The sequence below is a fragment of the Schistocerca americana genome, chromosome 2, assembly GCF_021461395.2.
Source record: "Schistocerca americana isolate TAMUIC-IGC-003095 chromosome 2, iqSchAmer2.1, whole genome shotgun sequence".
Lineage (NCBI taxonomy): Eukaryota > Metazoa > Arthropoda > Insecta > Orthoptera > Acrididae > Schistocerca > Schistocerca americana.
In genome coordinates, this window is record NC_060120.1 from 383,261,481 (window position 1) to 383,270,592 (window position 9,112).

General features: G+C 43.7%; 1 non-coding gene across 1 annotated transcript; it reads left to right on the forward strand.

The window, feature by feature from the left end:
* Positions 1 to 8,495: 8,495 nt before the first annotated feature.
* Trnat-ugu lies at positions 8,496 to 8,570 on the forward strand. Its single transcript has one exon. It is a non-coding gene; the product is annotated as a tRNA-Thr (tRNA).
* Positions 8,571 to 9,112: the final 542 nt, after the last annotated feature.

Consider the following 9,112-nt stretch of genomic DNA (forward strand, 5'->3'; position numbering starts at 1 on the left):
GAATCAAGTCACAATGGAATGTTAGACATTGGCTGCGAGCGGGTGTTGATTTAAATCAATGGGGAAAGTTGAAAATTTATGCTGGACCATGATTCGAACCTGGGTCTCCTGCTTACTAGGCAGAAGCGCTGACCACTTCATCCTGACACAGTGGTCATCGGAACAGCATGCCTCCCGTCAGACCGAAATTCTCACCTTATCTACACACTACGAGTGTAGTGCCCCTTGTCTATTATCATCATTACTCGCGGTACTTCGCCGATTCCCGTAAGAGTTCGAGCCTGATGCGCGTCCGCACTGAAGGGATCACTGGCCGGGGTAGTGGTCCGTCCCTCTACCTAGCAACTAGGAGACGCTGTTGCGAATCCCAGTGCAACACAAATTTTCAAATTTACCCATTAATTTGATCAACGTCAGCTCGCTGCCACTGTCTGTCATTCCTTTGTGACCTGATTTGCAACTTTTTTTTCGCTAAATTTACGCTTTGTCATGAGGTTACGTGCTTGTTCTTTTCCTTGTGTTGTTTCAGTTTCTGGCTTTGTGATTTTAAAACATGCTTTATGTAACTTTATCCTTCGTCTCAAGCAGAGGGACTATACGCATCCATCTGTACCCTATCTTACAAACCGAGCGAGGTGGCGGAGTCGTTACTACACCCGACTGTAATTCGGGAAACAACGGTGCAAATCCGCGTCCAGCCATCCTGATTTGAGTTTTCCGTGATTTCCCTAAATCGCTACGGGAAAATGATGCTGGGACGGTTCCTATGAAAGGGCAAAGACGATTTCCTTCCTCATTCTTCCCTAATTCGAGCATATGCTCTGTCTCTACTGAGCTCGTTGTCGATGGGACATTAAACACTAATCTCCTCCTCCCCTCTTCCCCCCCCCCCCCTTCTCCTCCTATCTTACAAGCTACACGTCCAGTATCGACGTGACCCTTTGTCCTGATGGTATTTTAGATTCTATTACAGATTCCTGTGGTTCAAATGTCTAATACTTTCAATGTATTAAATATTGTAGCTGTCTTGTAGTTACTTACGTTGGTATATTATGTGCGATCACCGGAAATTAATAATTTCGTGAAAAGGAGGGAACGAGCATTCAGATTTTTTTTGTTATCCTTCACAGCTATATATCATTTTATTAACCTTTGTTTGGAATAAAACGTTGCATTTTTTACTAATAATATGTGTTTAAAGTGGCAGAATCCTACCAACAATGGCCAGGTACTTAAGATAAACTGGACCTTCTGGTAATCTGCCGGAGGCTCTCAACTGCTGTACGTCGAGTGGGCAAAATGCCGGAAGGAGAGGATCGCTTGAGGTGCAGTTATGACGCGAGGTACAACAGGGAAAGCAAAGTAAAGGAGGTCAATTAAAATACTTTTTGTACGAGAGCTTATATATGAACATATAACAGAAATACCAGGAAGAAAAGAGAGAAAAAAGGCAGCCCAACTAAAGCACTTTGAAACAGAGCGAGCACTGTACACGAGAGAGGCTCCCTGAAATATGAAACAAAGTTAATTAACAGCACGAAATTTTGAAAGACACACACACACACACACACACACACACACACACACACACACACAGAGAGAGAGAGAGAGAGAGAGAGAGAGAGAGAGAGAGAGAGAGAGAGAGAGAGAGAGACAGACAGAAGTTGCATCTTTTCGCGATACGGAAGAAATTTTAGAGAATCTTGTTTCTAAATACTTTCTTTGTTTGGTGTTTGATTATTGTCATAGCGCGAGTTCCAGACGCTTTCTTTCATATTAGCTTCTTGCAGCTTCATTCAGATACAAGCTGTACAGATATTTCTGAAAATTTAGGCGAGATTGAATGTGATACGTAAATTACCTCAACAAATGGTTATCATGGAATGCATGCCTTACGTCCAGAGGGATTTGGACGACGTTACTGAGATCGTGTAATATCATCGCTCTTCACCACCTTCATAGGGGGTCAGCAACGACTTAAAATTTGCCAAAAAATTTGAATAACGAATGAACTACAAGTCTTGGGTGCCTTTTGTTCTAAGCTCACTTTTATTGTATAGCCCAAGCGTCACTTTGCTGGAGACTCCTTGTTAATTTTAATACACTGAGAGACAGGTAAGCAGCTGTTCGTCACCTGATGGTCGGTGGTTGTCAAAAGCGAGTGTGTTTTGCAACGAAAGGGAAAAAAAAACAGAAATCCCCGTTTTCTCTTTTCCTTGCTATTTATACCATAATATAAATAACACTGTCTACTCACCTTAATGTGACCACCTGTCAATAGCTTGGATAAGCACCTTTTCCAACGCAGACATGCAGGAGGAGTGTCAGCAGGTTTCTGGAAGGTACAGACTGGGTTGTGGAGCCCTGTCGACTCCAGTGTCGTGGCCAAGGGCGCTAGGTTTCTCGGGTGAGGGTTGATGGCGCGAACAGCCCATTCGAGATGGTCTGATAGATTCTAGATTGGGGCCGGCCGCTGTGACCGAGCGGTTGTAGGCGCTTCACCCCGGAACCGCGCTGCTGCTACGGTCGCAGGTTCGAATCCTGCCTCGGGCATGGATGTGTGTGATGTCCTTAGGTTAGTTAGGTTTAAGAAGTTCAAGTCTAGGGGACTGATGACCTCAGATGTTAAGTCCCATAGTGCTTAGAGCCATTTGAACCATTTAATTATTGATTGGGTTAAATTTCTGGAGTCTTGTGGCCAAGAGAGCGCGGTAAACTCATCCTGGTGCCCTTCCAACTCTAAACTGTGAGACATCTTGCACTGTCCTTCTGGTAGATGCCATCGTGCCGAGGAAAAAAAACTGCATGTAGAAATGGAAATAGTCCTCAAGAATAGGAGCATACTTACAGAATGACGAGGTCACCCGAGGAATGCCCTTCGACGATAGTTGCAGGGTGATTTCAGACATTTTACACCCTGCACTCAAATGGCCATCTGTCCATAGAGCTTAAAGAGTGATTCATCTGAAAAATCCACCTATCGCCACTCAGTGGACGTCCAATCGCAATACTGGTGTGCGATTTCCAGCCTTCGCCGCCGATTACCAGCAATGAGCATCGCTGCATAGATAAAGTGCCTGTTGCGGAAGCCGATACGCAGCAACGTTCGCTCAACAGTCGTTGAGGTGAAACGGTTGGTAGCCCCCTGGTTCACCTGCGCTGGCAGTCGCTCAACTGTTGCACGTCTGTTCGCCCGTACACATCTCCACAACCGTCGTTCATCCCTGTCATCTAAGGCCCGTCATGCATCACAGTTGCTTCGGCGCCGGTTTTGGATAGCGCCATTTTACCAGGCGCGGTATACCTTAGCCAAGGCGGCACGTGAACGGCTTATAAAGTTAACCATTTCGAAAATGCTTTCACGCTTGGTCCGAAAGCCAATGATGTCCAATCACTGCGTTTCCGCATTACGACAACGACTGCACTGTCTCCCTCAATCCCGCGACGCGCTATTTAGTGAATAAATTAACAAAACTTTCGTAATCAGTTTGTTTTAGATTATTGGACTTGCAAACGAGTGAATTCGGAAGTACGAGGGTTGTCCCGAAAGTTATGCAACGCATTTTTTTGTCAGCAGAAAACAATGCTATGAATGCGCAACGTTACGTACTTTTTTAAAATCTCGTTTGTTCGATTTCGTGCTCGGTGCGGACGTCGCAAGACACCCGTACCTGTTCGTCGTTGATCCATTAACTCAGTGTTTTTTTGTTATAGAGGGCAGCTAACCCACTGACCGAACACGCTTAGTTACCGTGCCGGCCGTACTAGTATGTATTACTTGAAGTCTCCTGTGTGAGCGCGCTGTAACATCATAGATGAAAGGTCGACCTGCGACAGCAATCGCACAACTTGCGTACGGGCCGCTAGACGCCGCCGCGAGCGCTAAGAGTACATTGCGGTCGCAGGCGCGCGTGTTGCGTACGGGCCGCGAGGTGGCGCCACGAGGGCAACCGTATATAAGTGCCGACGGAGTTCGGCCAGCTCTCATTTTATTGGCATCTCGTTTTTGCCTATTCTCTTTTTTGCTTAGTTGCTAAGCTTTTATTCGTTTATGGCTCATGTTGTTGTGCTCTCTTTCAGCCATTCTGATTGTTTTGATTTACCCCCAATTGAGAAGTGCTCATTTTGGCATTTCACTTATGCATATTTCTCATTTTGCTAATAATATGCTCCTTAGCTTTCTACAGTTGAACTGATTAACATAGTCTCATGTACTGTTTGTTCATTTCAGCCTGTTCATATTTTGATGTTCTTTAAATATTGTAATAATTATCGGAAGCATTTCTTCCCTTAAACTTGTGTAAAATATTCTCGTTATAGGATTTGTTCTGTGACACAGGTGTAAGGTTTTGAATATAAATTATATACGAAACTGTGCTTTAAAAGGAACTTATTTTTTCAGTTTGTACTACATCATACGACAATTTTGTGATATGAGAGAGAAATTTGAGGGGCGAACCCATGGAAATAGATTTAAGTGATCCCCTTTAAAAACAAAAAATTGTGTGACACTGAAAGACGTGACACTGTAGGCACCGAAAACATAATTTATATATATAAAATTATACGTCACAGCGCCAAGTTTACGTCACTTCCGAGAGATAGTGTAGCTGTAGGACAGTTTCAAAATGGGGTCTGTAGATGCTGCACGTTACAAGCAACGTGCCGTCATTGAAGTTTTCACTGTAGAGAAAGAAATTGTGGGGAATATTCACAAACGCTTGTGCAAAGTCTACGAAGCATCTGCTGTAGACAGGAGTACAGTTAGTCGCTGGGGAAGGAGGGTGAGGTCACCAGCAGGCGGTTCAGCCGAGCTCCACGATTTACAACGGTCGCGGAGACCATCTACGGCTGCCGTACCTTACATGTTGCAGCGAGCTGATGTTGCAATTGGCGAGGACAGACGCATTACGACTCGGTATTTGACGCTGCATCTGTCAATCAACAAAGGAAGTGTGCCCCCTCCGCCAGGACAAGCATTGGTACCGACTGGGCATACACGCCCTTGTTTCGCGCTGGAGGAAGGCCATACAACGGGATGAAGATTACGTGGAAAAATGGGATGTGTAGATAAAACACCATTCTTTCGTGAATGTAAATCTCATTATGTTCAATAAAGAATTGTTGAAAAAAAATGCGCTGCATTACTTTCTGGACAATTCTCGTAAGTTACATATTAATTACAATCATTTCCATACTGTTTTTGTAATTCATAAAATTTATTCGTAATTGCGAATAAGATAACCATCAATTGGAGAATGGAATGACGACCATGAAAATTAGTGTCGGACCGGGACACGAACCCGGATTTCCCGCTTATCGCGAGCTGTCGCCTTACAATTTGACTATCCGTGTACGACTCACGACCGGACTCAGGCATCCGTATGTCGTCAACCATGCGTCTACAATCTTTACTTGTACATCGATTATGTATATTCCCGTACAGGTGGAACATTTGATTTGCAAGTCGCTTGCCCGGTGTCGGCGGATGAAAACGATACTGCAGTGCCTGTGTTATTCTGAATTATGATTCAGAATTGCATGTCCAAAGGAACTTGACATTATAATTCAGAGTAACACAGGAACTACAGTATAGTGATTTTTTAAATTTGTCCGTAGCTTGTTCTGTTAATGTTATTTATAGCGTCGTGATCTTATAAACATGACAGTTGAATTTAATATGTTATAAACACCCATCTTCTCGTATTTTATCACCCTCTTTAGACAGTTTAGTAGCAATTCATTATAGTTTGTTACGTACATTACTGATACAATGCTAAGTAATTATCCGCTGGCGCCTCTTGTTTAGGATAGTTTTACGTAAGTCCCAAATGATTTAGATATGCCACAGATAAGCTATTGCTCTGATATTCATTGTCCACGTCAGTAATTACGATCAAGTACATTTTATCCATAGTGGATGCTGTTCAACTCCGTGGCTGTTCCTTTATAGGATGTAGAAAAATTTCCGCTACCAGTCACAATAAAAGTTTATTTATTTGTCACACGACCGGTTTCGGGCTTGTGCCCATCCTCAGGTATTTATACATTCATGTACATGTTTATATTGCTGGAGATCACTGTATAAATACAAAAATATTGTATGCTGGTGACTAAACAGATACAAGTGGGACAATTGTAAGCGGCAAGGCAGCATTTGTCGAAAATATATCTGTACTTACATAAAGATGAAGCATCATTGTTATAATTAAGCTGTGTTGATAGTTTTTTCACTTAATTGCACACTAGTTATCTTTTTAATGTCCATATTTCAGTTTCATAAAGTCTAGCTGCATATTTCACTATTACGACGTCCACTTTACAATGTGTTTGACGAGCCACGTCGTAATAGTGAAATATGCAGCGGTCATTCAAACTAAACTCTACTTCGGAAAGACCTGAGGAAGCCATAAAAAGGTTGTTAACAATCGGGAGCGGCTGAAAGCAAAACGCCCACAAGCGCGTACCTATTCACATGATATTTTCCGAATCAATAGTAGTAAACGTCACGTCGTCCTTGCCATAAACCTGCCTCGTTGGTCACGGAAACTCACTTTGTGTCTAAGGAGTACGCTCTCTGTTGGTAACCAGAACACACGTACCTAGTCTAGTGCATTTACCTTCGCAACTCACAGTTAAGTGCCTGGCAGTGGGTTTATCGAACTACATTCAAGCTGTTACGCCAAAGGTGCACTCTCGAACAGCGCGGGGAAAAATGGTTAAATGAATTTTGTTCTTGTGCGGTCCATAGCCTCAGTATGACTTAAGAAAGAAACGTTCTACATTTTCATCTACATCTACATAGATACTCCGCAAGCCACCGTACGATGCGTGGCGCAGGGTACCCTGTACCACTATTGTCATTTTCCCTCCTGTTCCACTCGCAAACAGAGCGAGGGAAAAACGACTATCTCGATGCCTCCGTATGAGCCCTAATTTCTCGTAAACCATCTTCGTAGTTATTACGCGCAGTGTATGTTGGCGGCAGTAGAATCGTTCAGTAGTCAGAGTCAAATGCTGGTTCTCTAAATTTTCTCAATAGTGTTCCACGAAGACGTCGTTTTCCCTTCAGGGATTCCCATTTCAGTTCCCGAAGCTTCTCCGTAACATTCACTTGTTGTTCGAGCAACAAGTATAGCAGCCCGCCTCTGAATTGATTGGATGTGCTCCTTCAATTGCACCTGGTACGGGTCCCGAACACTCGAGCAGTACTCAAGAATAGGTCGCACCAGCATCCTATATGCCGTTTCCTTTACATGTGAACCACTCTTTCCTCAAACTCTCCCAATAAACAGAAGTCGATCATTCGCCTTCCCTATCACAGTTTGCAATGTTATGCCCAGATATTTAAACGACACTAGTAACACTGTATCTGAACATAACAGGTCCAAAAAGGCCGTAATATGTTTATTGTCTGCGCTATTAGCTAAAATCGACCATCGGCCACTTTAAAGCGCTTATCGCAAGCCTCAAGCTTCATATTGCAAAGAACTCAGTACATATGTAAAGGCACGTAGAAACGATGTGTGCTTTCACGTATGTAGTGACATTTTTGAAAATGTCCGACGGTCGAATTTTAACTAATAGCACGGACAATAAATATATTACAGCCTGTTTGGGCCAGTTTGTCTTTCTTTAGGACAGTTAAAACAGCAAGCTCTGATTTTTCTTACGTACATACAATGATCATTTCTCCCTTTGTAGGTGGACGCCAACAAAATATTAACACATTAGCGGAAAAAGTTGGAGATTGAAATTTCGTGAAGAGATCTCGCCGCAACAAAAAATGCCGTTGTAGTAATGATTGCCGACCAAATTCGCGTATCACGCCCATGGCACTCTCTACTCTGCCCCTCTTTGAACTTCTTCGATGTCCTCCGTCAATCCTACCTGTTAAGGATTCCATAGCGCGCAGCAAACGTAGTGCAGGCAGTCCCTTTAGTATACCTGTAGTAGCAAACAACGTCCTCAGTCACTTCGGCCAGCGGTCAGCTCGCTACAGACGCCTCTGATGCGCGAGCATTTCATAATTATGTCCGTGCTGCACTTGTTGGTAGTTCACGTGAAATCTAGTTTTTCAGTTGGAGAGAGGACGGAAACCGGCCGCAGACAGAAGTAGATCTGGATGCTCAGCTGAAATTACCCTCTTGGTTGGAAATTAAAACTGCAGCATCTGGAACACTAGCAAATAACGCGGTTTTAATTCTCGCGAGTATGCAGTACAGTACGACAAATACACGAGTACAAGGTAGAAAGAACAGACACCATATCCATATAAACATATAGTTCTGGTAATACCGGCCATGATCTCCTTCTTCTGAGCGGATGCACACATATTACTCGAACTCTTACGGGCCTTGGTAAGAATGTCTTCCACGAGTAATGAGTGTGTTGGGTAGGGACACTAAGAACGTAATGTGTGGACATAAAGGCGAGAATGTGGCTCTCACGGGAGGCGTGCGCGAGATAGTCCCTGCAGTCGCACTATCCTCTGTGCCCTCGGTGGCTCAGATGGAGAGAGCGTCTGCCATGTAAGCAGGAGATCCCGGGTTCGTGTCCCGGTCGGGGCAAACGTTTTCACCTGTCCCCGTTGCTATACATCAACGCCCGTCAGCAGCTGAAGGTATTAATATAATTCTCTTTCTAGACGGCTGCAGGTCATCAATTGTGTCTGTTCTTTCGGACATGTCCGAAAGAACAGACACAATTGATGACCTGCAGCCGTCTAGAAAGAGAATTTCGGACATGTCCGAAAGAACAGACCATGTAAGTATATACTGTGAAAATACAGACTCTCACTTGAGGAAAGATCCAGTTCTTCATTACTGTTCACATGGTCACAGCAACGCTGTTATTCTATGAAATATGAGAGAATGCTGAAAAGTAGTGCGTCCGGATTTTTAATGTGACAATTCTTTTTTTTTTCAATAAAACAACCTCATTAACATATTTGCATCCTTCGAATTGTAGGGTGGGCCATAGTAGTGTGTAACATAATTATATCGGTGCTTGAGAAACAGCGTGCTGTAATCGAGTTTCGATTACTGCTTCAGCATGACAGTGCCGGACTATAAACGAGCGCTGCGACATGTGCAACAGTTCCGCACGCTGT